The sequence below is a fragment of the Lycium barbarum genome, chromosome 3 (assembly GCF_019175385.1).
Source record: "Lycium barbarum isolate Lr01 chromosome 3, ASM1917538v2, whole genome shotgun sequence".
Classification (NCBI taxonomy): Eukaryota; Viridiplantae; Streptophyta; class Magnoliopsida; order Solanales; family Solanaceae; genus Lycium; species Lycium barbarum.
The window spans coordinates 80,698,101-80,722,811 of NC_083339.1; the positions used below are offsets into that span (position 1 = coordinate 80,698,101).

At 37.1% G+C, this 24,711-nt stretch overlaps 1 long non-coding RNA gene across 1 annotated transcript; it reads left to right on the top strand.

The window, feature by feature from the left end:
* Positions 1 to 21,319: 21,319 nt before the first annotated feature.
* LOC132631597 (uncharacterized) lies at positions 21,320 to 24,384 on the top strand. The gene is made up of 2 exons (XR_009578909.1): positions 21,320 to 22,002; positions 24,049 to 24,384. It is a non-coding gene; the product is annotated as an uncharacterized LOC132631597 (long non-coding RNA).
* The last annotated feature ends 327 nt before the right edge of the window (positions 24,385 to 24,711 follow it).

Here is a 24,711-nt window from a genome sequence, read left to right on the forward strand (position 1 = left end):
GGATGACAGAGAGGATGACGAATCCAAGGATGACAACAAAAAAAGGGATTTTGGCACCGGAGGGGACGACTATTGTAATAAAAGCAACCACGATTAGTAGTTCGGTAATTTCCAAAAAGAGGAAGAACGCTGCTCTTATGAATGAAAACAAAAGAGTTCATTGGATATTATAAAATATTAAATAACGATGGGTGAAGTGACCGCCGGTACAAGGAAACTGAAGCTATATATATATATATATATATATATATATATATATATATATATATATATATATATATATATATATATATACATGTGTGTGTGTGTGTGTGTGTGTGTGTGTGTGTGTGTGTGTGTGTGTTGTAAGAGAGTCGTAGTGGAGTAAGAATTGTCGTAGCCCATGCTTTTGGGTTGTATTGCGAGATTTGAAGGAAGGAGGTTAAAGAAATAGTTGTGGCAGGAGCTCAAAAATGTGGCGAGCTACAAATTTAGTTGAACTCGAATTATGAGTTTGCCATCAGTGCAATTGTATTGCGAAGGATAATAAATGGCGAAGAAACATTACGTACATACGTATTTCAGCTATGGATATAACTGGCCTTGGAAAAGAACTGGGAGGGATAGTTTAAGGAATATAGCCATTATGCACATTAGTGACAAAGTCATGTTGAATAAGCAATTGGAATGTAAGGGTAAGAGAGACAGTGACAGGAATGTAAGAGAATAGGGAGCCTGACTAACGAGCTACCAGAAGTCGGTACAGTGCATACTTAAAAAATCAACGAGTATAAAAGGATAGCCCGAGATGGCACCGAAGGATTAAACGCAAAGAGGATGCTATATATGAGAAAATTAATTGCCCACTAACTAGGAAACAAGAAGCGAGAAAAAGAGAATACTTATAGGATGACGAATGGTTATGGCATGACAAGTCAAGGCTACAATAATGAGGACAGAGTGAGAGCGAGATACCAGTTAAATTCCGATCATGTATATGAGGGAAAAGATGAGAAAGAAGTTGACTGAAGGCAATAAAAGGGTTAAGGAAGAATGAGAAGAGACTGACCCAAGTTCTAGTTTAAGAAACTGGTAATCGGACCCTAAAGGAAGAAAAACTGTTCTAAGGAATCAAAGATGATATCGTGGGTTGGCAGTACTGCAACATTCAAGGATGAATGTTTCTAAGGGGGAAGGATGTTACACCCCGGAAAATTTCACGTTACAAGATCGTAGACGGCGTGGTACAAGCTCGGAAAAGAGTAAAGTTATACAAGGATTAGGGATGAAGATTAGATGATCTGAGTATAAGAATACATATATGTATGACATTTGGATACCATATGAGGGTGAATCGGTCCATATGTTGCTTGATGAAAAGCCCTCATCACTGTAAGCCAAGTGGGGCCCACACGCCGGGACTTTTATAAAGGACATATGAAGAGATATATGAGTAGTACATGGAAAGTTGAACAAGTCCTACGAAGGACCCTTAAGCAAAATATGGGCATAAACCCTCCAAAAGACGATTTAAGCAAACATTTTCGGATGATCTGAGTTAGAGGGGCCAAAATGACATTATAAGTTTGGAATTTGGGAAAACAACAAGAATGAAAGTTGTAGATAATTGAATTATATTTCTAACCATAGGTCGTGGTCCCTCACACAATATCGGGATCAAGAGTTATGACATTTTTACTGAACAAACACGCAGTCAGAAAAATTAGGCCAGCGCGAACGCGCCCAAAGGGGGCGCGATCGCGCTGAAGGATTTTTATGTCGGTCCAGGCAGAACCTGGACCGTTATAAAAAGCGGGTTATCCCCCATTTTTCAGCCAAAGACACCCAAAAACATCCCAAATTCTCTGGAAAATTCCCCAACCTTTCCACACCTACTTTTTATCCCGAAACCAGGTATATTTCCCAAATCCCGGTCCAGACGGCGTATAGTTGCAACTACAAAATTGTGTATTAACGCGTTGTGGCTTAAGATCAAGGTTGGGGAGTGAATATATAGCATTCTTATCGAAAGAAAGGTATGAATCTCTTGCTATTAACATTAATCTTTGTTTATTTACGGAGAAAGAGTTATTAAATTGTTATAAAATGATCCTGTGATGGAAATATGGGACAAACACCATATGGGATGTTTATGAAGTATTTTGGAGTTGGAAATATTATGGTTAATGTTGGTATTGTTGTGATTGTTTTTGGTTGTTGAATTGAGAATTCGGGTTAAGCATATAAACAGAGGAGATGCTGCCCGATTTTCGGCAGAATATAGAATAGTTTGATTTGAAACTTGGAATAAGTGTGCGGTAAAGAGGCTAACGTTAGTGTAAATCCTCTTAAATGTAGACTTGCAATCTTGGACGCGTAAGCGTAGCTAATAGGAGGTTGAACAGGTATGTTAAGGCTCGTCCCATTCTTTCAAAGGCATGACTCCTATGTTATGATTCCATAAATGTTTCCATAACCGCTTTGTTTTTAAAAGCTCGATGTTCATGACTCTTAAAGCCTCTTATGATGTTAAATGGAACATGTTCTATGATGATTGTGACGATGGTGATTATTCTCTTCTTTTGAAACTCCGAACCTATGATTTGAGGGCATTATGAGATTATTGAGCCATTCCATGAATCTCTTAACCGTACTTATTGTTGATGGTCTCACCTCATGTTACTCGTTCCTTTGAGGTGATATATAGCGAGGATAACGATTCTATTTCCAGTGCTACCTAAGTTCATGATTCTCGAGACTCCCGTGACATCATCGATTTCATCTTGCGATGGTGGATCCTTCAAGGATTGATATGATGATAATGGTAACGCTAATGATGATATTGATTTCATTTATGTATTTTTATGTGTATGTAAGTATGTATGCATTGCATCCCACTGATCAACTAGGGATAACATCGAGTCCCGCAAGGGCCGAGTACGGATAACATCGAGTCCCGCAAGGGCCGAGTACGGATAACACCAAGTCCCGAAAGGGCCGGGTACGGATAACACCGAGTCCCGAAAGGACCGGGTACGGATATGACAGATGTATGTATAGTAAGTGTATGTGAATGCATATGTATGTATGTTGTGTATGGATGTGTATGACATGTTTTTCCTGTAGACGAGTAGTTTACATGACAGAGATTTTAAGAAGAGTACGAGGTATAATTACTTACTTTATCTTATGTTATCTTCACTCTGATATTATACTACTATTCATGCCTTACATACTCAGTACATTGTTCGTACTGACGTCCCTTCTTGTGCACGCTGCGTTCATGCCCGCAGGTGTAGATAGACGAGACAAGGATCTTCCATAGTAGGCTGCCTTCAGAGACCAGTTCTGATTGGGGAGCTCCATCTCTTCCTGGTGCACTGCCGACCCTAGATATATATATATATATGTATGATTTTGTTCAGGGTATGTCGAGGGCCCTGTCCCGACTTGTATACTTCAGTCATGTTCATAGAGGCTTTGCAGACAGTTCCTATGTATAGCTTAGTCATAGTGTGACGATAGTACTGTTGGCATCATGGATCCAATGTACATATACTTATGCATGATATTATGTTCGTATTTAGCCTCTCGATCCTATTGTTTCCATTTGAGACACGAAGGATGTAAGTTATAAATTGGTTCGCTCGGTTTCCGTAAGGTGCCGCGTGCCAATCACGCCTTACCAAGGGTGGGGTGTGACAAATTGGTATCAGAGCAGTTCTGTCCTAGGGTTGTCTGCAAGGCGTGTCTAGCAGATTCCTGTTTATGGGTGTGAAGCTGGCCACATTTATAAACAGGAGGCTGCAGGGCATCTAGGAATCATTGACCTTTCTTTCCATCTTAGATCGTGCGATAGAGCCAAAGTCTAGGAAAGATCGCTTCTGATCCTTTTCCTTCAGGTAAGTGCAGACTGACGAGAGATGAAGAGATCAGCTTCAGACGGTGAGATCGACGAACCTAAAGCTCTGATACCAACTCTGTCACGACCCAAGCCACCATGACTGGCACCCATCTAAATCCTAGTGGGCGAACCAACAGACAAGACACCTATCCATTCAATCCGGTTTTATAACAACCAAGATAAACAATTATTACTCATTTAACATCAAAATAACAAAGTAAATCATGCCATAAATGCTGAAATAAGTGTGGAAGTTCTAACTATTACAATCCCCAAAATCTGAAAGTCATCGTACAGGACTCTGAGCTAAAACATGTCTAAGAATCTGAAGTCTAACAAATAAGTAATCCATAATGTCCAGAGTACGAAAAGACATCGTAGCAAGAAGATCTTCGGCGACCTGGCATGGGAAGAAGCTCACCCTAAAATCTGTCAACAATTATCCTCCACGCTAGACATAAGGACGAGCAACGATCTGTATATCACAATCTGCACTCAAAGAATGCAGCAAGGTAGTATCAGTACAAACACTATGTACCGGTAGATATCATAGGCTAACTAAGATTAGTATTATGCATATTTACTAAAATCAATAGAATAAAACAAGCCGGTCAACAGACATGAATATCAATAAATCACAGCAAGTCAACCAAGGACAATCACAATCAAATCAGCAAGAATGTCAAGCAATCACAATCACGTAAGCCATAACGAAAATAAATTTGTATGATTTCCTAGTCGGGTATGCCTTTGGAATAAAGACTCGTGTCCGAGTTTTGGAGATAGAAAGTGTCTTACCCCGTGTACAAAGGTACCAACAGGTATTCCTGGCAGTTTATAGGATTAAAAGTTTAACGAATCGAATCGACGCGATCTAAACTGAACCGGAGAAGTCTGCAGACACTAGTCATCGTCGACGGGGCCGTCAACATGTCGACGAGCCGTCATTAATGCGGCGTCGATGGGCTTCTGCAGCCCTGAATCTGCAGGCGCAGGTCGACGAAGCACGTTAATGGACCGTCGACCCGCTCATCGAACCGCACCGCTGTAACGTTTTAACTTCCAAGTATAAATATATGATCCATGACTTTATTTCTCATTTTCCTCAATTCCAATCATAGAAACCCTATTATTTTCTCTTCCGACATTTTTCATCATTATTAGTGGAGATTTGGTAAGATCCGAGCCCCGTGAACCCGTGCTTGTCAAGAAGAAGGTTGTTTCTAGGGTTTCTTCAAGTTGGAAAGCTTAGGAAGTTAGAGTTGAAGTTGATTCTTGTAATCTTAAACCCCTCAAGGTATGTAAATGATTTCTATCCTTGTATTTAAGTTAATTATTAAGGATTTTAGTGGTTTTAAGTGAAGAGAGGGTATTTGTGGATGTGGTAAGTTGATGAAGGTTAAGATAGTGATTTAGGGCTATTTTAAGAGATGATTGGGAATAGATTTGAGTATATTTTTATATATAAGTGTTGTTATTGTTGTTGTGGTTGTTGTTGGATTGAACGGGAAGTTGAAGGGTTGTAAGCTTGTAAGGGAAATGTTGCCCATAATTGGTTAAGCTCTATTCATATTTAAAATGATTAGTAAGTGAGGTAAATAGTCTAATTAAGGTCTACGTTATCTTGATTGTAGACTTAAGAGCTCGAGGATTAGAAATTGGACGATTGGATATAGTTCGAGGTATGTTAAGGCTATCCCTTCTTTCTTTTGGCATGATTCTATAATATGAACCAACAAGCAAGCAAACAAGCTTCCATATTACTATACTCTTAGAAGCATTAGGAGTACTTCAGTCTTTGATGCCCCTATACCTCGATTATGACTGTTCCTTCTGTTCATGGGTCCAGTTTTATGTACACAGTTATTCCTGTATTACATTCATTTACATATATTCATATGCATATTGACCCGTGACCAGAAGGCATTGTATACACGTATATTATATGTATATGGGGTATGAGGGAAAAGTGGGAAGGCGCTATATACGCATTACCACCTGATTAACTGGTGCACAGTGATGACGATATTGATGATATTAATGATGGCCGTAGAGAGGCCGATGGGATATGAGATATGGATCGAGCTGAATGTTCCTCAGCACTACGACCTATATATATATATATATGCATAACCATGATTAACATTGAGAGTATGCATACTATGCGCCCACAGAGGCATTGTCAGTTATACATATTTATACAGATGCATACAGATACTAGTTCATACAGATTCATACAAACAGTCATTTCAGCTTATGAGTTCCGCATTTCATTCATGACTCTTACTTATATGTTGCTCCTATGCTTTACATACTCATTACATTAACCATACTGACTCCCTATTGCTCGGGGGGCTGCGTTCATGCCCGCAGGTATAGATAGATGGGCAGGTGGTCCAGCTTAGTAGGACTTTTATCCAGCAGTGATCAGTGCACTCCATTTGACCCAGAGTTGCAGTCTATTTTGGTATGCCATTCTTTTGAGATTTATATAGATGGGTATGACGGGGCCGTATCCCGTCCTTCTACAGTTTGTATTCCAGTAGAGGTCTGTAGACAGTTGTATGCATTAGTTAGATTATGTAGCCTTGTCGGCTTTTATTCATTTGTGTACAGTATATGTAGCAGCCTAGTTGGCTTGCACTGTTCTTTCAGCATGTTTATGTATATATACAGATTGTTCAGAGTTCATGATGTCGCCTATTTATGAGATCAGTCTAAGTCATTTTATGGGCCCTTGACGTTCAAAAAGGTTCAGATATGAGTAGAGGGGTGTTTGATCGCTAGAGGTCAGACACTCGTCACGACTCATCGGTTTGGGTTGTGACAACAATAACCTCACTCGCTGTACATATATGCTAGCTGATGTCTTAGCTCAGTAGTCATGACCTGCAGGGGACCCATGGTGTTCATGTACCACTCATTCCAGATCTACTCCTCGGACCCGAGCACAAACCTCCGCCTCGGAACGAACCTCGATCGGGGGACATATCAAAGTACCTCTCATTTCCAGAACGATCCTTGGACCACGAGCCCATAATCTAGGTCACATGAGTGTTTTTCCATACCTCTTACAGAATAGTATTTCTTACCTTTCCAATATCAACAATCAACTCATCATTTCATGTCACAAAATCCTTGAGAAGATTATATTAGCTTCTCATCACAACACATCCACTGTAGATTCAATCACACTGGAATAATGGCATGGAGCCTACACAATTACTCAATCACATTCACATAGGAGTTTAGCCACATAATACCATGCATGAAAACTAAACATGCTTTCTCCTAAGGAGATCACAAAACATACAATCAACTAACCAAAATCTAACTTAAGTAAACCGTAACCTGCCTCAAAGTAGAGCTGGAACACGCAGGTTACTCTGCTGCCTTTCCTTTCCTCAAAGCCTCAATACTTTCACGGTCTAAAAATACAAGGCTCAATGAGTCACATTGCTCAATTCACAAACACCAAAGCAAGAATACCCTTCCCTTCCCCCATTCTAAGGGTGGATGATTTTCGAGGTGATAAACAGCCTATCAAGGCCCCTAGTATTCATTTACCATCAATTTATATAGCATTCTATCAAATATTCCCATTACAAACAATTTTCTATGGCAAAGACACCATTGTTTTAAAAACCTAGGTCTCAAATCACTTAGTTTATGATTCTAAATGTTCAATTTATGACAAATAGCAACTAATCAATCCATTTAAATGATAAATAAGCCATAATAACCCCAACCCATCAAGTTTAGAAGGTTTATTGACATTCTAGGGCTTCTACTTCACTTTCACCATTAAAGACCCATGAAGATGATTACAATAATGAAGGGGAAGGGAATGATAGAATGAAAAGCAATGGAACTTACCTCTCAAGGTTATCTTGCCCTAGCTTAAAAATTCTCTCTAGGTGCTTGTTGGGAAGTGTGTTGGTGTTTTGTAAAAAGAGAAAATAAAACTGAGTATATAAAATTAAGGCTACTATTTTACGTCGACCGCTACAGCGGTCATCACGCCGCTGCAGCAGTACCGCTATAGCGGTCAAGTGACCGGTATAGCGGCCCACCATGAAATTGTTGTGACCTCTTTGGCAGTCCAACTACCGCTACAGAGGTACTTCCATAGCGGTACATTGCCTGTTACAGCGGCCACCACAGAAAATGGATGGCCGCTGGAAGCTGTCCGAGTACCACCACTGCGGCTCGTTTTGGGCAGTGAGCTTGATTTTGTCCAGTTTTTCCCCCTATCACCCCACATTTCATCCAAGTACTCAAAAACACAATGCAAAACATGCACACATACAAAAGGACGCCTTACGAATCCAACCGCAGCCTCGGAATTCCCAACGGAGACCTAATTTCCCATAACGACTGGAAGGGTCGTTACAAAGGGTTTTGATGATCCCCTAGAGAAGGTTTTACGCACCCTAGCAGTAAAGATCCATAGAATACGGTTGACCTACGAGCTTCAATGCGTGATTAATGTACTTATTTGTTTAAAAGCGTTTAATTTTCCGCAAAAATGTCATTTTTTGTTCATATCATAATTTAAAACAATTCACCAAAAAGTCCCCTTATAAAAAGGGGTGGGGTTTGGTTTAGAAAATCCGCGCAAGTGTTCAACTCACTTTGTTGACTGACTAGGACACACTTGGGATTTCTCCTGAGTAGAGTCGCTACTATTCTAGCCCTAACAAAATGAATTTAGTACCTACGGATTTTTAATATATATATATATATATATATATATATATATATATATATATATATATATATATATATATATATGAAAATATGGAGTATATATCCATTTTGTATTTATATATATATACATATATATAAAAAAAAAATATAAGTTATGAAAACTAGTTCCATTATAATTGTTGAATCCCATAAGTAAATTGTATTCGAAATCCAAATCCATCTTATCCTCATAACTCAATCCAAACCAATTTTCCTTTTTTTATATTTCAGTCCAAAAAACGCATCATGGGCCTCTAAGCCCAAATAATTTCCTTGCCTAGAATTTGTTAAGTCCAAATCCATTTTTGAAAAGGTTGTCCAAGTTTATCTTGAATCCATAATTTTCCCACTTTAACGCATACACATTTTCCTTTCAAAAGGCCATTGCACTTTAAAGTCATTTTTGTTCACAATTATCAATACACTAGCAGTCCATCACATTTTTCTCACGGGCTTGAGGCCCAAAATCTGATACTTAGTGTTATAAAAATGTTCTTATTGAATCAATTTAACTTGAGCCAAATCCATTTTTATTCTTTCTTCACACTTAACCAAAGTTTTCAAAATAGTTTGCTCCTTAAAATGTTTTTTTTTTTTTTTTTGCAAAGCTTGTAAGAAAACAGTTATGCCCAAGTTTAAAATCAATTTTAGTGACTTCCCTAAATTACTAAGTTATTTCCAAAGTTCTACATCCAGAAGGTTCCAATATTTAGCACATTCAGTGTATATAATATACATACCAAATATTGAAATATGTAAAACAAAAGAGAGAGTGGAAACTATTTGCAAAAATAAAGCTGATGGGCCTACCCAAGCCCAGCAGTGCCTTTTTCACCCATTGGCTGGGCCTTCAAACATATTAGTTTCTCTTGTCATACGGACTAGATGGAATTAGAGGAGAATTGGGCCTTGCACCCAATGGTTTCAGGCAGAAGATGATGGCTTAAGTGGCCTGCGAATTTTTTTTACACGCAACACAAAAATCACAGAATTAGAAGGTGCATTTAGACATTTAGTTAACACAAACTAAATCATGCTTTGTATCCTATGCTTAAACACTTCAGCAAATATACACATATAAATAGAGTCAGCCCAGAATCATGCACAAAAGAGAAGAGATTGTGCTTAGCAAGCCCAAATGATGCAGTTTGGTCCAAATAGAGTTAAGTGGTAGACAAAGTAAAGCCAGGCCCAACAGAGGTGCAAACCTTAACAGAGATATTCAACAAGAAAAAAAATGCAATGACTTATAATTATGAGTCTACTGGGGTAATATACCATATTTATACCAGATATTCAAACTCATATATATTACAAGTATACACAGCTGTCCTGCCTAGTATGTATCAATGTATCATTCTCTTCTCCTAGTCCATTTTTATAAGAATCAACATCTTAACTAAGACTCCCCTCCTAATTTTAACTCAGCAGATCATCACATCATTCAGAGAGAACATAAAAGCCATTCTAAAGTCACAATAGAGATGATATACCCCAGATATACCTTTCAATATACAAGCCTTCATATACCTGAGATACATAAGGTTGTACATCATGGGTATATTCAAGTATATTTGATGTATATTTAAGTATAGACTCTCATTTAGGCATAGATGATACACAGAATTAAACTTACAACACATGCTCATCCCACAATTTCCAAATATGCAGATAGTGTTTCGTACAAGGGACAGACTACTCAATGGAACATAAATCACAGATAGTTAGAGAATCATGATAGAGACAGGATACATCATATACTCAGAGAGCTTAACAAACTAACAAGGAAAGGGAGGGGTAAAACATGGCATGCTATCAGTTTAGTACCCTTCTTGAGTGAGATATATGCATAACATTTTTTATCAAAGTTATTCATAAGTTAGAGAACAAGATATCTTGCTTTGTTAAAACTAATATGTACATATTTGACACTGATAAAGGTGAGGCAAGGAACATGTACAATGATAAGTTCTGATCTTCAAAATAGGACAAATGGGTAAGACTAGTAAGCATATAAGGCAGGCTTTTTGTCATGTTCTTTAAATAAACATGATCAAATACCATAGGCATATAAGTCACACTTATACAATCATTGACATTTATGCAATATGTTTATCAACTAAAGCATGGACAGGCAGGTTATCAAGTAAAGAACCAAGTCATTTTTGGCCATGAATTTCAAAGATAAAGGCCTAGTCTAGAGAATTCAGCATTTGTATCAAAAGACAACACCTTGAACTCTCATTAGTCATACACACCCTATACTAGTCATGGGGTATCTCAAAACCTTTCAAACATTATGAAAACAAACTACCAATACATCACTTATTAGGCACAGACAAACAGCTCAGCTTACAATAAGGCATTTAACGGCATATATAAACAGGATCTTGGCAAGATATGATTCCAAACCATTGCTATTGTGTTTTACCATAAAAAGAAACTAGTTCACTAAGGAAAATAGGGAATTATCATTATACAGAGGTGAGTTGAGTGCATACCAAACCGGAGCAAAGACAATACATCAACTAACTGCCTATCCATATGCTGATATTTTCGATTAAAACAGGTTTGGGACTAACACTACCACATAGAAACAAGTTTTAAAAACCCTTTCACCATGTTTTGACTTATCAAATGAGAACACATGATCCTAAAACAGGATTGATAGGCACTTAACTTGATTAATAAACTACTATTACACCAATCAAATTATATCTAGGAAGATTAAATAGCAGGATCATGTATTAAACTCATATGGACTAGCAATCAGAGACTCAAAACCTACACCAATAGCTAAACAAACTAAGCATGAACTAATCTAAAACTAATCACATATTTAGCTGATAAATACACTATATGACTAACTATAAGCTAAAAACACAATTAGTACTAAATGAATATAAAGAACTACAAAATAAAATAAAAAAGCAAGAAGATTACCTTTTTCACCCGCAGCCTTAGATCGAGTATGGACTTGAAAAATTTCTTTGCTTCCTTGATCCCAACTCAGCTAACACACGAAACCCAAAAGAAAAAACAAGAGAAAACAAACTCTTTAAATTTTACTTGAACTAAGAAAAGTTAAGGATTTCGAACACTTTGAAAATCTCAGGTATTTTCGAGTTCTTTGAATCAAAATTTATATGCTCAAACTTTATCTAATAATGAAGAAATATGGTCCTTTATATAGGAATCCCCAAAACCCCAAACCCTAGGTTTCACGATGTAGGATAAATCCCAATTTTTGGGATTTCCTCCTCACAATTTGACATTGTAGGGCTAGGATTATATCAAATAAAGCATCAAAGGCCAGAATTAACCTGTAAAAGTTAATCCGTAGAGTTCGCGCAAGAACCAATCAAATTTCAAGATTTCAAACCAATACAAACAAAAACCATTAAGGCTTCAAATGGAGTTTACCGTTAGCTCGGAGGAAATTAAAGAAAAAATAATGAAATACAGAGGTTTATATCGTGCATGAGTAGCGTTTGGTGAGATTAGAATGAAATTGGGGTGCAGCATTAAATGCTTTACCCCTCTTAGCCTTGAAAAGACTGCAAAAAGCCTGTCCCATTGGAGATTTTGCCATTTTCAGGCGTAGTGGCGAGGAGAGAGATGCAGGAAAATGGTGGCAGTGCCTAAGGTTTACCTCCTCTTTGGGAGAGAACCCTAGGGCCAGTTTGCTTCGAGAAATGGCATGAAGTGAGGGGTGTTACCCCTTTAGAAGTTGAGGTGGGCCGGGTCTGGCCCTATTTTGGGTTGGGCTGGGCTCGGCCAATTTAAAAGGGGAATTAAAGGGGGCCACCCTATATATATATAGGGTGGCCCCCTTTAATTCCATACATGGTAGACATATATGGGCGTATATATCAATGTATACGTGTGGGTATACGACAAAGCTTAAATGGCCAAAATTTAGAAATGATAAAAACTAAAAATTCTTTAATTTAATGGTCAAATATGACTTAATTAACCAATTAATCACTTATGCACATGATTAATATGCTAATGGATTTAGGTTGCAAATATAACCTTAATCGACTTTAAACCATGAAATTGGTCATTTTAATTAAGGCCAGATTTGAACTCAACCAAACCATTGAAGGCTAGTATTGCAAAAGTGACCTTAATCAACTTTAGGCCATGCAAATTAGGTGTTTCAATTAAAAACCACAATTAGCCAATATTTGAATAATTTGTGGAATTAACCAAAATTAAATGCTTTAACTAATTATGATTAAATCTAACAAACTACACAAATGCCCATTGGGAATGCAAAAATTAAGACCTGAGGGGTAAAGGATTAATTCACTTAATTAATCAGACTTCTTGAATTTAAATAGAGTAAAATACTCACTAACTGACAATTTAACAACTTAAACAATTAAATAAATAATTATTTGTAAATTATTTCCTTTCTGGATTAATTTTGACAAAAGTATCATCATAGTTAAATTAATTTCCAAATTAACATTATGGAAATTGTTTTACCCAAATAAAATGCTATAACTTTATCTAAATATTTTTATAAAATCATTTTGATTTCTGAAAATACATATTTCACTTTGTTTACTACTAAAGGGTTCTGGGTAATTAAAATAAATTATGTGAGGTCAAAAATTAGGTGTCAACACCTGCACTCTGTTGTTGCTTGTGGCATGTGTGTTCAAATGCAGTTGTTTTCTTTTTTCTCTGAATATTGCACATCTTACATGAGTTCATGTGGACTTATAAAAATCCAGATTTTGCCTATGTTTAATATTTGTCTGTGTCATGCTTACTTGTCTCATCTACAACTGTTTTTCTTTATAATATGCCATGCCCTGCTGCTGACCATTTAGACTCAGAAAAACCTTGACTTTTTCTTGTATTTCATCCTACTTATACTATGTTGAATGCCAAAATTGTAATTTCCTCTTTTTCCCTGCACATTTCCACAACCTTGCATCATCTGCATATACTTGGACTTGCTTGTATCCTGCTTTGTATATAACATGTATATTCAAAATAGTGGCTTCTCCCTTTGAATATTGTACATCCTATGTGAAACTGCGTAAGCTAAGATACCATGCTTTTTCGTACATTTGAGTGTATCTATATCATGACTATGTGTTTCAGTCTGCTTCTGTCTCATACCACATCTATGTGTCTCAATTTTGTTTTGTCCACCCCCATGCTTGTGTGTTTCAACTGTAATTGTTGTTATTTACCTTAAGGCACTACATATTTATCTATGTCATGAAACTGTTAAGTGAATGCTATTCTATCATTCTTTTATGTGTGTTGTTGTATATGGTCGAGGTATCAAAGCAAGTTTGGGGCTTCGTTTATCCTTCCCCCGATGCCTGTCATGCCTAAGGTTAAAGAAACCTTGATATTGTGTGACATGGGGAATAAAGATGGCGATAACCACCCTGGGCTAGCTAAATCTCTACTAATAAGGCCTAATAGCATCTATGTACAAATACTTTGGTTAAGCTACTTGTGAATGAATTCGATGCATGTGTATGTATTATTTACACGTATGATAAGTTCAGTAAATATAAACTAACCGGGCCCCTTTTGTCCTCTTTCTCACTGCATGGCAGCTCGGCCCGAGGTCCAGCCACCCTGGCCCAATAGGAAAATTGTTTCAAATGATTTATTGAGTCCAAGAAAAGAAAAATGGAAGCTAATATATATCGAAGGCCCAGTCATGAGAGAAAATGACATGAATGCCCAACCATGAGTGAAAATGATTGATTAGGGGGTTTGGTACTGTTACACCCCGTATCGTAGAACTAACGTTAGACTCATATCATTAGATTTTTAGTGGAAAAACTAAAGGTTTGAACGTTTTGCGAAAATGGTTGATAGGACTACTTCGGGCTGCCGTAACTCCTTGATTGGTGGGGAAATTGGGCAAGTACCCTTAATGAAAGTTGTAGTACGTAGAAATACCTTTCTAACAATAAAAGGACCAGGCCAAACAGAGGTCGGAGCAAGGAGATATAATCATCTAAATATGGCTAATAGTAAGGCACTTAAAATTCTATAGAATCGGCTAAGTCTTCGATACGTCTGCCTTCCAGTCAAATTTCGTGAAACTACGTTGGGAATTTGAGGAAACTTAAAACATGAAAGTTGTATCCCTTTGAAATAGCTTTCCAACGGTATATTGTGAAGCCCAAACAGAGCTGTGTACAAGAAGTTATGTCCATTTTACCGAACACTGTGCGGAACCAACACCCGTTGCTGCTCATAGCGCGTGAGGGCGCGTGCGATGGCCCCGTATCGCGGGCCGATCGCGCAAGTCTGAGTATTGAGCTGCAGAATATCGCACGATGGCCCCGCATCACGGACCCATCGCGTAACAGGTCGGGTTCGGGTCAAAAAGTCGGGATTTCGCGTTTTAAGTTATATTTAAGCTTGGGGTTTATTTCCCTAACACCCCTAGTCACGAAAAATCACCCTAAAGTCAGAGGGAACAAGTTCCAAGCCTCAAGAACCCTCCAAGGTAAGTTTTATCATGATTCTAGATTGAATTCAAGTCTCTAATCTCTTTCTAACTTGAGTAAACCCTTCTAATCAATAGAGTTGTGAGTGGAACATTATTGTTGGGCATGGAAACCGTAGAACTCGTATTCAAGAGGATTGAATGTCAAAAAGGTAATGCTTCTACACTCTAATCATTCATAATAGTGAATTGATGAGTTCTTGGGAGAATAGTAAATGGGTTTAGTAAAGAGAATTACACGAACTATAGTAGGATTTTGGATTGTTGACTTGAGATTGTTATAATGATATGGGTGATGGAGAATGATGTTAATTACACCTAATTGAGATTCTAGAATCACCTAGAAATAATAGAATGGGAATTAGGTGAATAAACACCATTAATGGAGATTGTGGAGCTTTATGCCTACTAAGTGTTTGATGAAATGCTTAGGTGACCAAAGCATGAATATTATTGCTAATATAGAATCCCTTTGACTAGTATTGATATAGATCAAAGTTGAAAGGGTTGACGAACATTGTATTACGCTCAAAGGCTGGAATTAAGGTATGTGAGGCTAACTATCTACGTTAGGGAATAATCATGATTCTCCCTACGCCTCATTCTTCATACTTGTCAGTAATTTGACTCAGAATATAGTTTAGCCCTAGTTTCATGGTATGGTATAGAACTGTTATCTTCTAGGGTTGCAGTTACAGAATTCGTTCATAGTTGTCACTTTGAACATCATGAACTCAGCATGTAATCTTTATAGACTTGTGCATTGTTATCACATGAGTCTCAGCCAGTGTATAACCAGTGATTTGCATGAGTCCCATAATCAGAAACAGTTATCATGCTATCAGCTATAGCCAGTCTCAGTCTTGTAAATTGTTAATGTTGAACACCTGTATCTGTATTTTTGGGCCCTAGGCCACAGTTTATGCATACGTATTACTTGGGCCTGAGGCCACAGTTTTTATGCACATTATTTGGGCCCTAGGCCACAGTTATATTTACAGTTTTACAGGTGATTCTTCATCCAAAACAGGGAGTACTTCAGCTTCTTGCTGTCCTGTTTAGTTCAGTTTCAGTTTCAGTTCCAGTATTTTATTGCTTCAGTTGCTTTACATACCAGTACAATTCAAATGTGTTGATGTCCCTTTTATTGCTTGGGGGCCTGCATCTCGCGATGCAGGCAACGATATACAGGTTGACGACTCAGCTATTTAGGAGTGCACGTATCAGCTACTGGTGAGCCCCAAATTCCTTCGGGGCGTTGTCAGCTATCTAGTTAATTTAGTTTATAGACATCTTTATTATTCAGTACTCTTAGAGGCTTCATAGACACAGTTCAGACAGTCAGATATTTGTTATGTTAGCCTTGTAGACAGTTATACTCAGTCGTCCAGTTGTTTTGGTGTAGCCATGTTGGCTTCTTTCAAATATGTTCAGATTGTCTAAGTATTTCCGCATTATGATATTTCAGTCAGACTTTTAGTTAATCAGCATTTGTTAGTTTTATTTTATAAATTAGTTATGTTTTGGTATCACATGTTGATTCAGCCAGCCAGTTGGTTCGCTCGGTCACATGCAGTCAGGCACCGGGTGCCGTGTTACGTCCAGGCCTAGGTTCGGGGCGTGACAGGTACACCCCTAGTCTAATCCCACCTCCATCATTTATATTATTTCAGTTCGATGTTGTATTGTATCTGTATTTGTAAAAACTCACATTATTATTGGAAATAATTATGGTTGGAACTAGACATGTTAGGCAAACGGTGTATATGTCGTTTAGATTGACTCTAGATCCTTAAGCGATTTTTGAAACCCCGATCACGCATACTGATTTATAAATTTAAACAAAGATTAACCACGTTTTCAGTAAGATGAAGAATAAAGGGACTAAGAGATGTTAAGGTCAAAATGGCGTGATTTTCTACTCAAAAGAGATGAAACCAGTTGAGCGAATTCTTTAAACAAATGAAACAAGCATGGATTTTCTAGACTTTTAAACTAGCAAAAGATGAGGTATTTTTGAGCCCGAGCCCACGTAATTTTTTAGAAACAGATGGCCAAATGGGTTAAGCCCAACTGGATTTTCAAATAAAGGATCTGGGCCTTGCCCAATAAATTGAAACTCTTTCTGTGGACAAAAATTATTTTTGGCTCTAAGTCCAATTTGAAAAATATGAATTTCAATGTATATATGTGTCCAAATTCGTGATAACCCCTTTTGTAAACTGAAAACAGTCAAAATATACTCGTAATTATAAAGGTTTTAAGTAAGATGCTCTAACGTATTATAAAGTTGACCCGAGACCAAGTGTGAACTAAGCATGAACAAAGAGGATATATATATTTACCCGTGTATACATAATAAAAACCAAAATGTTTTCTTTTAATACATACTACCCTTATACACAAAAGGGGATATTTCTTATCGGATATTAATAAATCTGAATCTGAAGTACCCATATATAAGGGCATATACTCAAATTTTTCCAAATCAAGTGATATGCAATAAATGGCAATCTTTTAAAAATACGGGAATTAAACACTAAATAAGCAGTTCATGCAAATAATCACACATTGGAATTCGAAGGTCAACCGTATAGTACGGATCCTTAATACTAGGGTGTCTAACAGCTTTCCTTAGGAGATCACTAGAACCCTTACCCAGAACTTTGGATTACGAAGGCTTTTTCACTATATATGAATAAATCCTTCAAAACTGATTTTCCTAATTTCCTAAAAATTAGGTGGCGACTCTTTTAAAACAAAGTCTCAAAGAGCACCAACAAGTTTGTAATAGCTTTTATGCACTCGCGTAAATAGCGAACCGTTACAATAGGACTTCAAGGAAGATGCAGACCTGGCATGAAGAGATTTCTACACATGCCTAAGTGGGGCAGAATTTTTGAAAAGGTCTCTAAAATTCACGCCGCCAGCTTGTCACAAGAATTAGCCAAGTCAGAGTCCTAAACTGGGGCAGAAATTTTGAAAGGATCTCCTTGACCAGTTCAACACCCTAAACTAGGCCTCAAAATTTCTTACATTTAGAGATTCGGCACGAGAATTCATCAGCCAAGATAGATCTAGACTGGGGCAGAATTTTTGAGAAGGCTCAAAAATTCCGCACAAGGAAATAAGGAAACCTCAGAAAGGATTGTTTCTCGTTCGAAGGCGCATGTATGAAAATGAGCTTCACAACTTTAAAAATGATGCATTTGTTTTCATAAGTAACTAACTCTTGCTTAACATTGACAAAATAATTTTTCTTGCATGATTTAAATAAATTCATCTTTCGAATCTCGAATCCAAGGGGATTAGGGTCCAAGAAAGTCGGCGAGGCCAAAGATGCGGCCAAAGTCAGCAATACGAATCAAATTTAATAGGAAACTAATCCTTTGCTGATGCAGGACCCCATTTCATCATGAAGACGACCCATTTTTCTAACCTTGTTTCATGTGCAGGTAAAAACAATTCACCAGACAAGGTTGAAGTTGCCGCTAGAGACATGATTTGAAAAGTATCTAGCCACGAGGGCTATAAAAGGATCTGAATGCCATAAAGGCAAATATCTAGCGACGAGAGCTATAAAAGGATCGAAATGCCCTAAGGTCAAATATTTAGCCACGAGGGCTACAAAAGGATCGAAACACCCTAAGGGAAAATATCTAGCCACGAAGGCTAACAAAAGGATGTGAATGCCACAAGGGAAAAATATCTGGCCACAAAGGATATATGAATGACCAAAATGCCACAAGGGAAAATACTCGACCAAAGGGTCGCAGCGAAGCAAAATGGCAAATATGGCCACGAGGGTCACAGCCAACATAAAGGACGAAAGAAAGACGATTTTGCCGAAGGGGCCTTATCTGTCATTTTTCATTTGCCATGAGGGCCATTCACTCTTTTCATTTGCCATGAGGGTCGTTCACTCTTTTCATTTGCTATGAGGACCATTCATTCTTTTCACTTGCCATGAGGGTCATTCATTCATTCTTTTCACTTGTCATGAGGGCCATTCATTCATTCATTCTTCTCATTTTCATAAGGGCCATTCATTCTTTTCATTTTCCATGAGGTCCGTTCATTCATTCTTTTCATTTGCCGAGAGGGCCATTCATACAAACATTGCCAAGAGGGTCATTCATACAAACATTGCCGAGAAGGCCATTCATACAAACATTACCGAGAGGTACATTCATACAAACATTGTCGAGAGGGTCATTCATACAAACATTGCCGAGAGGCCCATTCATACAAATATTACCGAGAGGGTCATTCATACAAACATTGCCAAGAGGGTTATTCATACAAACATTGTCGAGAGGTCTATTCATAAAAACATAAGTGAGAAGTCCATTCATACAAACATTCCCAAGAGGTCCATTCAAACAAAAAAAATTCTGAGAGGGCCATTCATACAAACATTGCCGAAAGGGCTATTCATACAAACATTTCCGAGAGGGCCATTCATACAAGCATTGTCGAGAGGCCCATTCATGCACGCATTTTTTGAGAGGGCCATGTAAAGGCCAGGCATTCATGTAAATTATCAAATGTAATTGAAAGATGATGTAAATCAGATTAGATAACTGCAGTATTCGCTCCGAAAGTCAAGACGATATAAATCCGGTCAGATGGTCGTAGTATTTGTCATCAAAATCAATCGTACCGTTACTCAGATGACGGGAGAAGATTGGCAGCCACCAAATGGAGCAGGCTGATCAACTTAGATCCAGATGCATACAGAGCAAATTTGAAACTTTTTCTTACGCAGTTGGTCGAGATAAGGTGCCCATGAGAGTCAAGCTATCCGGCCAGGACTTGGAAGATCGCTCCAATCCATGCTCAACCAAATGAAATTACTTTCTTACTTATTTGCTTTATCTGCTTTTCTTTAAATCTTCACGCGACAGGTCGGGCACACATTGACACACCCAAAGGCATTCCCGCATAAGGGACACCCTTTTCCTCCTATCTAGTCGAACTACAAATGAATTGATTCCCAAGACCAGGGATATGTAAGTAGATTCAATACCAGAGATTCAGTTACACTCCAACCAATCACTCCGGACTTCTCAGTTTTTAATAACCGGGAAATTCAAAAATTTACTTAAATTTGCATTTAGAGGTCTAAATTGAGTCGAAAAATAGGTGGTCTAAATTCTCATGTAACTTGAGATATGTAGGAAATCCAGAAGCCAGGGTCCGACCACATATTTGAAAATTGCATAAAAATTAGAGGTAGTTTGGAGTGGGTCAGTCAAAAATCAGGGTTAGTCAAATTTTGTTGCTCAAGGATGGTCCTGCTATCCCCGAACACCGAAGGGGAAGTTGTTGACACCTAAATTTTAACCACCCGTGATTTATTTTAATTAGCCAGAGTCCTTGGATATCAAACAGAGCGAAATGTGTATTTTTACAAGTCAAAATAATTTTACAAAATTATTCCGATAATATTTTGGCATTTCATTTGGAAAGATGGCTTCAATAGCATTATAGATCATTTAGAAATTAATTTACACATTTTTATAATTAATATGGAGCATTCGCTAAATTCAATCTAGAAGATAATTTAAAACAATTATTTATTTAATTGTTAAAATTGCCACAAAATCATTTAGCGAGCATTTTACTTCGTTTAATTCAAGAAGTCTAAATAATTAAATAAATTGATTATTTTACCCTCAATATCTTACCTTGCATAATCAATCTGCATTTGCAATTTTTGAACTAATCAATATTAGTTAGATACTTAATTATGGTTATATTTGAAAATTATTTGTTATCTGATTAATTGCGTCTACAATTGAAACATTTGATTATAGTTAATTATGGTCGTAATTGAATTAGCCAATTTCATGGTTTAAATCAATTAAGGTCATATTTGCAAAATTAGCCTTTATTTGATTAGTTAAAATAAATGCGGGTATATTTGAAATGTCAATTAAATGACAACTTTGTAATATGGCTATCTTTTAAATTTGCATAATTGACCTCCTCTGCATATGCATATATATACACACATATACACATGTGTATACATATACAGATATGTATATCGTGTATACACATATACAACTTGGGCCCCTCCCCTTTCACTCATTTTCAATTGGTCGAGCCCAGCCCAAAATAGGACCAGACCCGACCCAGTTGGTAAAAATATATAAACCCTATCCTTTATCCAAACGCACCCTTTTGGTCTTTTTCATTCAGCAGCTAGGGTTTTCGAGAAACCGTAGCGCCGCCTAGAGGCGATGGCCTCTCTCTTGCGTCACTATTGCCATTACCGGAAAGTTTACAAGCATAGTACACCTTTACCAGGTCTGGTATAGCCGGATCGAGCAAAATCATTTAATGCTTCACCCCTCTCTCATCAAACACGACCCAAGCACGGTACATCACTCTTCCTGTTTTACTTTTTCTGATAAATTGGGGTTAATGAGACGAATCCCATTTGAACTCTCAAATCCCATTGCTTGGTCCAAAACCAACCAGATCCGTTGAGAATTCTTCAAATCTAGCCTTTCATGCATTTTTCATCTTAAATCGTGACCCTTGATTGTTGAAACAAGGTTTATTCCTAGAAATTTGGTGGAAGTCCCACATCGATTTGGGGCTAGGGTTTGGGAATTTCGGGGGTTTTATATAAAGAACCTCATTTCTACCATTTTACATACTTGGAGACACAGAATATAACATATATTCACAAAAATTCGAGTTTCTTAAGTTTTGGCATACTTTGCCTTGAAACTTTAATTTTTCAAGTTAAGTTAAAATTTTAAAATATTTTCTTTGTTCTTGTGTGGCTTGAGCATTTGGGTTAAGGAAGCAAGGATCTTCCAAGTTCAATCTCGACCGTTGGTTGCGCTCCCAAGAGGTAATTTCTTTTCCTTCTAGCTATCTTTAGGTATTTTTATTTGCTTACTGGTTATGTGTGCTAAATTGTTAGTTTAGTCATGTTTGTATGTGTTAATTGCTATTCCTGCTCAGTTATGTTTATAGGTTATTAGTTTATGCATATGTATGTATGTTTAATTCCTGTTTAACCATGTTTATATGTGTTAGCTTCTTGTTTTAGTGTCTGATTTAGTTTTGATTTCTTGTTTAGTTGGTAGTTTAGTCTTTATCATGTTAGACTAGCCTTGTCATGGTATTAGCTCAGTCTTAAGCCATGTTTAGATATTACTTTTTTTAAGCTTAGTTTATGCTCTGAATGTGCTTGTGTAGTCTAGTTACAGGTTTGACATATTAATGCATCAATTGGTTGGTATGTTCATATAGAGATGATTAGTTGGATTAAAGTCAATTAAATGAACTGTAGTTTGTCTGTGACTAGTATAAGACTTGTTTTATTGATTGACTAGCTAATCTGATGTGATACAAGATGATTAAGAGAAAGTTCTGACCTGATTTGAAATTAGGCTTTATGTTAGTTAATAAGTGAGTATGGCATGTTTAGCTTGTTATTAGATTCATGTAGAATTGATTAACTATATTTGTTTGTCTGTTGTTGTATGATTGATATACTATCAGCCTGCCATCCATAAGATACAATGTATGAGCATGTTTTAACTCTCTTAAGCATTCATATACCCATGTGTTGATAAAAAATGAAGCTTAAGCAATGTAGGCCTAGTGTAATGTCCTGTTAAGTTTATCTCAAGTGTTTATTGAACAAATGATGGTTGATTGGTCACATGCTGGTCTAGTTAGAGTGGTTCTAAGCTTGAACTTTGGAAGTATTGATATGAGAATTTTGTTTATGTGTCAAACTGTGCAGAATATGCGATGATAAGTTAATCCTCTATGTTTGAATGTGATATAGATCTTTGAACTTGTTAAATACTTCTATTGGCTGAAAGGGAACTCATATTCAACATCACTGTTTTGGTTAAGTCTGTATGTTTTTCTGTTGTCCTTAATGGTGTATGTTATGTGCCAATAACATTATGAGTCTACAAGTAAAAAGACAAGATAAAATTCAGGTCTGCATATAGGATTTTGATGTTGAATCCTATCTACTTGACTTCTTAAGTCCTCAATATTATGGTTTGTGAATGTTTGCTTGTTCTTTCACTCACCTAGTTCTACCTTGATCTGTTTAGTGTGCATTGATCCCCTTTTCTTTTTCCCTGACTTGTGATCGTCTTTGATGTCCTACATGTTGTCTTAAATACTCAATGTAAACCTGCAAAGCATTACCACTGCTGTTTAAAAATGTTTTCATTTTAAAATGGCACATCACTGCACTTGTTGGTTTTCTGAATTCTGTATACTGTGCATGTCATGACTACTACATCTCCTTCTTTATTCTTTTGAAATCTGTCTTTGTACCCATTAAATGAAGCTTTAAAAAACACTACGTAGAACAAAGCACAGTTTTCTCTAAATCCAAGTGTTGATTCCTGTTTAATTATACAAGGAATATACCAGACATATGCAGTTTCTGTATAACTTTGGTATATAGGAACTTGTATATCAGTATCGATATGGTATATTACCTATGTGGGTTTAGAATTGCTATTTTTATGCTTTGTAATTGTATCTGATTTCGGCTTGGTCCTTGTTTGTTTATTCTCTCTGTTTGGACCTGCCTTCTACATTATGACTAGTTTTCTCTGGCTAGGCCATGTTTGCTTGTTGTTTTCTCTGCTGCAATTGGGCTTGTTTGTTTTCTGATCCTTTTCCTTATGCTCATGATTTGGGCTGAATACCTCTTGCGCATGATCACTGCCTTAATATATGTATTGTTATTTCTGCATGTTTGTTTGAATAATTTGTATATGTGTATAATTAGTTTATGTTAATCAAGTAGTTAAGGCGTAGATATTTTCTAACCTCAAATTTCCTTTTCCGTGCTGTGTTTGCATGCGAAAATATCGCGGGTCACTTGGGCCAATTTCTTCTGCACGAAACCTGTTAGGCTTGAGGACCAACTTTCTTTCTTTGATAGAGTCCGAAGAGAAGTAAGGGAAGCTAATATTACGAAGGCCCATCCATGGGTAAAAATGATCGCCGGTGGGTTTTGGGTAGGCCCACCAGTTCAATTCTCATCCTTTTCCTTCTCCTTTTATCTTATATGCCATGTGTGTATATATATTGTATATGTGAACAAATGTGTAAAATATTGAAACCCTTTATATGCTTAGAACATAGAAAAAACTCTAGTATTATTAGGAAGTCGCTAAAACTATTTTCAAAACTCGCCTAATTCTCTAGCATATGCACGAAATCAGTAATTAGCTATAAGATTCCTTAAGAGTGAAACTGGTTTGGATGTATAGTTGAGCCTAAGCGATTTAAAAAATAAGGTTAAGTGACATTTTGGGTCTTCTTGCCCTTTTTAGAACCTGGAAGCATGACAAATCTGTTTCGGGCCTCAAGCCCACTTTGAGATCAAAAGAACCATCTTGGACTCAATCAAATTGGAAGGAAAATGTTTTACAAATTTGAACTAACTCTTGTAACTTAAAAAATCTCTTTTAAGTTGAAACATTGTATGACTAAGAGCCTGTTTGGATGGGCTTATGCCTATAAGCTGTTGCTAAAAAAATAAGTTGGGGTAGTCTAACTTATTTTTTTGGCT